This window comes from Cupressus sempervirens, chromosome 7 (genome assembly GCF_028749045.1).
Source record: "Cupressus sempervirens isolate cs-2001-9-10 chromosome 7, ASM2874904v1, whole genome shotgun sequence".
NCBI classification, from domain to species: domain Eukaryota; kingdom Viridiplantae; phylum Streptophyta; class Pinopsida; order Cupressales; family Cupressaceae; genus Cupressus; species Cupressus sempervirens.
Window position 1 is genome coordinate 513,400,793 of NC_143124.1, and position 8,871 is coordinate 513,409,663.

Sequence of the window (8,871 nt, forward strand, 5' to 3'; positions counted from 1 at the left end):
CAAAGTAATTCAAGCATACCTTTGGATGAAATCACTTTAGGTCTCAAATTACTTGTTTATGCATTTTATGACTATATTGTGAATGCAATTGAACCCACCACTTCTCTTTCACTCACTTATCCTAAGTTAATAGACTGGAACTCTAATACTACATCTAGTGAAGTCCCAATGTTCCAGAATGAATATGCTCTTGCCTACTATTTATATGTTGTTGAACCAATAACCTCATCCATTAGTGAAAAAAGTGTTACTATGATTGAAGTGGATATCAAATATCTCATTCATGCAATTAAGAAAAAATAGAATAGACATTTTGATAGTGAAAACCAAATTGTGGTAGTATCAAAACCAAAAATAATAAAAACAAAAGACCTATCCAAAGGTGAAAAACTCTTTGAGGCACCTACAAACAAGATATTTGATGTACTTTTGAGTCACTTCCAGGAGAGATCATCAGTGTTGATAGAACCAACACAACCTATCAACCTAGGAACTAAGGAACACCCTCATATAATACACCTTGCACAGTCTTTATCTAAAGAGGAAATAGAGGAATTTGTTACTTTATTTTAGGACAAGAAAATCAATTATGGATGGACTTACTTAGATATACCAGGCTTAGATCCTGATCTCATAATGCATCATTCATTTATTGCACTAGGGGTGAAACCTACCAAACAAAAACTAAGGAAAATGCATCCTCATGTGGCACTACTTGTTAAAGTTGAACTAGAAAAGCTATTGAAAGCTAGTTTTATCTATGCTATTGATTATGCTGAATGAATCTCGAACATAGTCCTAGTCTCAAAGCATGACAAGTCTATCAGATTTTGTAGTGATTTTTGAGATCTGAACAAAGCATGTTCCAAAGATAACTTTCCAGTACCCAAAATTGATATGATAGTGGACATGATAATGGGATATGAAATTTACTCACTCATGGATGGTTTTTTTGGTTATAATAAAATTAAAATTGTACCAAAAGACCAGGGGAAAATTGCTTTCACTTGTGTGTGTGGTACTTTTTGCTAGAATGTAATGCCATTCAGTTTTAAAAATGTTTGTGCCACATATCAACAAGTAGTTACAACAATCTTCCATAACGTGACGCATAAAATGATGGAAGACTATGTTTATGATACCTTGGTCAAGAGTATGTAGTGAAACACTCATCTTCAAGATCTAGAACCTATCCTAGATCATATGGAGAAATTTAGTCTCAGGTTAAATTCTAAGAAATGTGATTTTGGTGTTACATCAGAGAAGCTACTTGGTTACATTGTGTCTACAAAAGGGATCAAGGTGGACCCAAAAAAGGTTCAAGCTATAATGGAAATTCCTCCACCTCGCAACATTAGTCAAATGAGGGGCCTATAAGAAAGACTTCAATCTATTTGCTTATTCATCTCTCAGTTAGGGGATAAGTCACATCCTTTTACTAAGACTTTACATAAAGGTCTGAAATATGACTGAAATAAGGATTGTGATCAAAGCTTAGTGCAAATTAAATAGCATCTTGCTAATCCACTGATCCTAATGCCTCATATTTATGGGAAGCCTCTGATTGTGTATATCTCTACAATAGACTCATCTCTAGACATCTTGCTAGCTCAATAAGACAACAACAAAAAGGAATGAGATATTTATTATCTTAGACATACATTGATCTCCTATGAGATGAACTACAAAATTATTGAGAAATCTTTGTTTCCAATTGTTTTCACTTCCCAAAAGTTAAGACATTACACTCTCTCTCATATTACGTGACTGATTGCAAAGATTGATCCATTGAAGTATTTTCTTAGCAGGGGTACTCTAACACAAATGCTAGCTAAATGGTTCCTATTAAAGATTAAGAAATTTTGTATTAGCTAGTAAACACACAAATGCAAAGTCTTCCACCAATGAACATTAAATTCCTTTATGAATCTATTTTTATTGCTAACACATCAAATAGGGGTGATGTTATTTGATGGTTCCTTCACACAACACGGATATGGTGTTGGAATTTTATTTATAACACCACAAAAATATTATTTACCAAAGGTGTAAAAAATTCTTTTTCCTTGTACAAATAATATTTAAGAATATGAAGCGTTAATCAGTGGCATGAAAATTGTAGTTGAATGGAGGGTAGATGAGATGAATATCTTTGGTGACTCATAGTTAGTAATTAATCAAGTCAATGATGTTTATTAGACAAAGGATGAGAAGTTGACACCTTAAAAAATAATGGTTGATGATTTTAAAAAGTAATTTGCACATGTCACTTTTCAACATATTCCTCAGGTAGATAACAAGGTGGCCAATGAAATGGCTACTCTTGCTTCCATGCTACAAATGCTAGAAAATGACTTTTGACATGAGTTATTGGTGGAGATGCTATCCTAATCTACTTATGATTCACCCCAGTCCCAAATGATCTTCTCTATCATAGGACACAAATAATCTTGCTACCATCATATCTATTTTTACCTATGTGACCAGATAGTTTCAAAAAATCTAACCTAGAATGAAAAATGTCACCTAATCTGTAGTGCTTCATCGTATGTCATCATAGCTAACAACTTGTTTAGGAGAGGTCTCAATTGTACACTCCTTAGGTGTCTATAAATTTATGATTCAAAATGCACATTAATAGATGTACACGAATGCATTTGTGGATCTCACTCAAATGGCTTGACATTGGCTCACAAACTTAATAGAGCTAGTTACTATTGGCTAGGCATGGAGAAAGAGGAAATTAAATATGCCAAGTCCTAAAAATAGTGCCAACTCCATGGAAATTTGATTCATGCTCCAGCCAAGGAGCTCATTCCTTTCATCATGCTTTGGCCATTTCAACAACGAGCCTTTGATCTAGTGGGTCATAATCATCTATCTTCTTTAAATGGATACAAGTTCATTATTACAGCTATAGGCTACTTCACAAAATGGGTAGAATTAGTCCCTCTTTCTAAGGCTAATGGAAAAATCATAGCTTTTTTCATTCTCAACTACATCATCTCCAAGTATGGTGTACTGTCCTTTATCATTATTGATAATGGGGGATAGTTTAAAGACAAGGATCTTAACGAACTGTGTTCAAAATTTAAAATCACACAAAATTGGTCTTCCATCTGTTATCCCCAAGGTAATGGAAAAGTAGAAGCATCCAACAAAGCTATTATTAAGATCTTAAATCACACAGTCAACAAATTTGGAAGGGACTGGCACCTTTAGATCAATCTAGCTTTATGGGCTTACAGAACAAGTGTTAAAATCCTACAGGAACAATGCCCTTTACTTTGGTATATGGAGTGAATGTTGTACTTCCTATTGAGGTTGAGATTCCTACTTTGTGAATCTCTCTAAAAGGACTCATTAATAATGATGATTATTAAATATCTTGGCTGCAAGAGTAAGAACTACTAGATGAATCTCGATAAGTGGCATTTGATCATCTACAAACTTATCAAAAGTGAATGTCTAGAAGCTACAATAAGAAAGTCAAACCATGTTACTTCCAAGTGGGTGACCTAATCTTAAGGGAAAACCCTAAGAATCAGCAACAATAGATACAAAAAGAGAAGTTTGAACCTAACTAGCTTGGTCCATACATAGTTACTGCAATGTTTGGATCCATTACTTATCAACTTTCAAAAACTGAAGGAGAATCACTCAAAGAATTGATCAACACTCTTCATTTGAAATAGTTCTAAAAATGACATGCTTTTGAAGCCCTTTATACATACTTAACTATCCTAAAAAAAAATCTATTATCTTGGAGAAAACTAAGCAATAGGCGCCTTGGTAATACTTTAAAAAAAAAAAAGTAACAAAAAGTGTCATTGATAAAAACCTGGCAAACAGGCATCATGGTAGCAAAAATAGAATATCTTTCAAGAAGGTGAAAACATGATAAATAGGTTCCTCTTGTTTCAAATGCTACATCCAGTAGTGCATCTTCTAGCTCATATACAATTTCTTTCCTACTTTAGTTTGTTTCTTTCTCTCATGCATACACTCTCAATTACATTCGAGACCTTTCTCAAAACTTACATGGATTGAAACTAGTCATTTTCTCAGGGGTAACACCCCATGGTCTCTTAGAACATCTCTTATGCATCAAACACTAGTTATTCTAGCTATGTTTGTCTATTGTCACTTACTTTACTAGTGAGATTCTTCTCAAAGAAGATGTCCCCTGTGTCAGCTACTAGTTGTTCTAGCTATGTCTATGTACTGTCTCTTAGTTTCCTACTGAGATTCTTCTAAATAAATATTTCTCTCTAATGTTAGTCACTAGTTGTCTTAACTAAGTCTGTCTACTATTTTCCTCCTACTAAAGAGATTTCTTGTTGGAGTTGAGGAAAGCAAACTCCGAAGACGCCAAGATCACCTGCATGCAAACCTGTCAAAGAGAAGCCATAGAAGGGGAGGAGCATGGAGCACGGGCAAAAACCCTAAACGGACATGAGAGCCATCATAATGCAAACACAAGAAGAAATTTATTTACAATAATGTGATGTTCGATATAAAAATACAATGAGGAGAGCTCAAATATAAAGAGCTCATGGAAGCTTGTAGAACAAGCTGGAAGATAAGTGTGACAACTAGAAGGGAACAAACTCACGTGTTGTCACAACATGCATTAAATATTAAATATTAAATAAATGCATGACCTAAGTAAACTTAAGCAATAGAATAAATAATTAAATATTAATTATTTACTCTAACATTTCTTACACATATGTTTTGTACATCAACACTTGACATCAATATAATGAAACTAAAATTGAAATAGAAATACTGACACTGTTTGGGTTATGCTAAGATTTTTTTGGTTCATTTTTCTTTTTCTTTGTCATTCCTCTTTGAGCAACTTGAGGATGTTTATTTTGACTAGAGAAGAAAGGACTGGGGGCATGATCTTTTCTTTGTTTTATGCTTGATGTGTTGGAATTTACAAGTGGGAAGATTTACTTCTGAGGGGGGGGGGGGGGGTGAATCAAAAGTAACTAACATTAACCTTTTCAAATCCTTTTAAATGAAAACATTCACATGCAGCTAATTCATCTAATAAACATAAAAGTAAATTCATGCATGAAAACACATAACACAAGATTTGGTAACCCAAAATCCCTCCAAAATGAGAAGGTAAAACTGGGGTGGGGATGATACCCACAAAGTATCACTGCAGCAATTTGTAAATGTTTAAGGCTACAATGTTTGACCACTTCTAATGGTCTGCCCTATGAAAGGCCTATCTTGTTAAAGACTTTAGAACATGTTAAAATTGACTTGGTTAAAGGATTTAACTACCCTATTAAAAGTAGGCCTGGTTCAAGGACTTTTGTACATTCAATTGGAATGCCACCTTGTTAAAGGATTTACAAATGGCTGCTAGGCCAACCTAAGTCCATAGGATTTTCAATTCTAATACAATTTCTAGAGAGTACTAGAAATTCTTGACTTGATGACTTGCAATCCTCAATTGTTGATTATAGATCATTGTTCTACTCTGATCCTTGCTTGATCTGATATATCACTCTTTGAAGTTCTGATACTCTGTTCTTGATCAACTGGATTCTGCAATGTTGCTTTGTTCTTCACTAAGTCTTTTCACCCTTCTGCACTTTGCTATAATTCACCCATACACTTCTCTCCCCTACATCCTCTACCTTTCATAATGGGGTATTTTCCTCCTTTTAAAAATTTTGACGACTTAGGGTTAGGTATGAATCTATGATCAATATTAAATCTTCATTTCCCGCTCAATTCTTGCACTTTTCCTATTGGTTGCATGCCTTCTCCATTTTTCTTATTGGCTTCATGATGATTACGTAGGTAATGCGAAAGATTTGATCTTATCTTCAAGATCCTTTGACATTCATCCCATATTGGCTCCAAAAATGGTTTACATTTGAGTTTGTGAAAGTGCAAACTCATATGCTGATTCTGTGTTACTCAACACTTACTAATTGTTGATGCTTGACACATATAGAAATTTTGTGTCACTCAACTCCTATAGCAATTTTTTCTTTCTCGACATCTATACTCTACTTAGCATTTATAGTGACTCGGCATGACTTAGCACTTGGCACTTGAACTTCACTCAACACCTAAAGATCACTCAGCACCTGAAGTTCACTTGGCACCTATTGAATTCTCTAGCTCGGAAAACACTGTAGCTCAGGTTCTATATTATACTTGGCATTAATTGAAGAATTGGTTAAGTGTGTTGACACTCAATTATCAAAACCCATATGAAACCAACATGATGGTTTAGTTCGAATGATATGAAGAAAACATATAAAAGGGGTGTCCACTATAAGAGCCTCACTCTCATCTTGGATGGTCATGTGTACCTCATCTCATTTTATATGAAAACTTTAGTGAGGTTGGTTCTTCTCCTTGACTATTTGAGAGAATTCTCTATGCTATAGTAAAATATTGATACTCATCATGATAAGTGAATGTATGGGTCACTATGAGTATACTTAGCACATTTATGTCTTAGGTTACGAATGCAAGGGTTGTTGCAAACTTAATACTTACTAATTACTTATCATTAAAAGGATCTCTAGTGTGTGTTGTGTATTTGCATGCAAGAAACATTTTAGTCATCCTAGCATTTATTCTCTAATTCTTATGTTTGCTTGTTACATTAAAATGGATAGATATTCTAGTCATTCTAGCTTCTTGTTCCTTAATGCTTACATCTAATCTTGACAAAAATAAGACACATGTCATATTCATATTCTCATGATTGCAATGTTAGTACAAATTGTATGACATTCATGGGTTTAACTAAATGCTCTATGATTATAACTATCTTATGAGTAACCACAAAAGAGATATATTTTTGGTATTTTATGTTTTATGATGAAATAAAATTTAACAATGCAACTATATGAATTCCTAATTTAACCAAGTGTTAGAAAAAAAAATACTAAGACAACATAACGAGAGATGAAAGAAAAATAACTTGAAAGGGAAATTCGTAACGGACATAAGCCATGGTAATAACACATCTATGAGTTAAATTGTTGAAAATATTGGGAAGGAAACCAATGAAAATAGGAGCAACACTTCCTCAAATCCACTGATGCAACCATCGATGGGAACTTAGTAAAAAAGAAAGATGTTTCACTTCTTGTCAAATTGCAAGGCACAAAAAGTGTGCTCATGCAAGACAAGAAGCTATGTAGGAACAATAAGGTGATCACTTCTCCAACTTGGTATGTCAATGAAATTTATCAACCCATGAAAAACACCAGAACTAAAACATTGCACAATCAAATAAACACAACAAAACCATTGGCTTCTTTATTATTCATGAACAAGAATTCACAAAAATAACACACACCAGCAAGAATAACTACACTCAGAATGAGAGCACCAATAGCATATATTATTACATCAAAATAAAATCCTAGAGTACATATTATATCCATGTATATAAGAAGTCATCTCCTCTTTTTGTGAGAGTGAGAGCTCTTAGAATGCAAACATATGCTTAAAACTAATAAAATTAAATCTAATTATATACAAAATGACTCTCTAAATGGTGCTAAGTAGCTCTTCACACTTGTTTATATTAGTTAATGGGTGCATGATCCTTTGCATAATTTAAAACAATAAAAGAAGAAGTAGATAAGAAGAAGGAAGCTGCAAGAGGATCTAAGAGTCATTGGAAGCTCTAAAAATAGAAGCTTGACCTTCTCTTGGCATTTCTAGGAGTTGAACTATCGCTTGAATGCATTTTTGGTGCATGGAAAGCTCTTAATTAGGAACTGGCAGTTAACTATTGGCACACTATTACTTCTTCAAAATTGGCAACGCACCTCTATGAATAGCACACATGCACACCTTGCACACCTTCAAGGAATTTGTGCAAGGTTCTCAATTCACCAAAAAATCAAAGTTCTATATTTTGAAAATGGTTTCTATTTTTTTTACAGACAAGGTCTGGGAGCACTCTTGTGTACTTATTTTTCCCTTTTTGGTGATTTATACCCTCTTTATAGCCCAACATTTTCATAGACTTGAACTCCTACTTCTTCTATCTGAACTCCCAAAGTACATGTGTTGAATCTTATCATTAATAGCTTCATAAGATGAGGAACTTTTTCTGGTTCATTTGTCCAACCTCTATATCTTTGATCTTCAGTGTAAATTCATGAATCAAAACTTATGTGTGACTCCTTTGAAGGTGAAGGTTACCAACTTTGATGAGATCTTTATTGTTGTCGATAATGAAGATGCTATGATAATCTGTGCACTTGCATGTTATGGACACTTGCACACCTTTGTGTTATGCACATCTTTGTGCATTGTGAAATCTAGTCCTTGATATTTTTTCTTCTCTTTGACTTCCTGATCCTTCCCAGTAAGAGATCTGTTGATCTAGATTATCCAAAATGATCAAATGTTTGAAACTTGTTCACATCTTTTTTTTAAAGATTTTCTAAGAATTTTTAACTAGCTTTTTTGGAGCTCTTTTGCCCAAAATTTCAAGTTGAAACTTTCATCGGTTGATAAAATTGGGAAGCCAAAGGCTCATTGTTTTAGGGACTAAAATTAGATTTTTAGTTCTTCTTTCCAACGGTGTAAATAATTTTGAATTCTAAGCTCTAGGTTAAAATTTATGATCTTGACAAGTTAAGGATGCCTTTTTATCTGCACAAAGAAGCAAATATTAGTTATCTTATGTTGGAAGACCCAAAAAAGAATGCCACAAGACTAAGACTAACAAAAAGTTGGGTCAACACTAATCAAAACAAACAAGACAATGGATTTTTTGCCCCAAAAGTTAGTTTTGCACACTAGTGCACCTAGCGCACCTTGGAAGGCATGTTAGTGCACTAATTTTCCTTGGAAATGGAA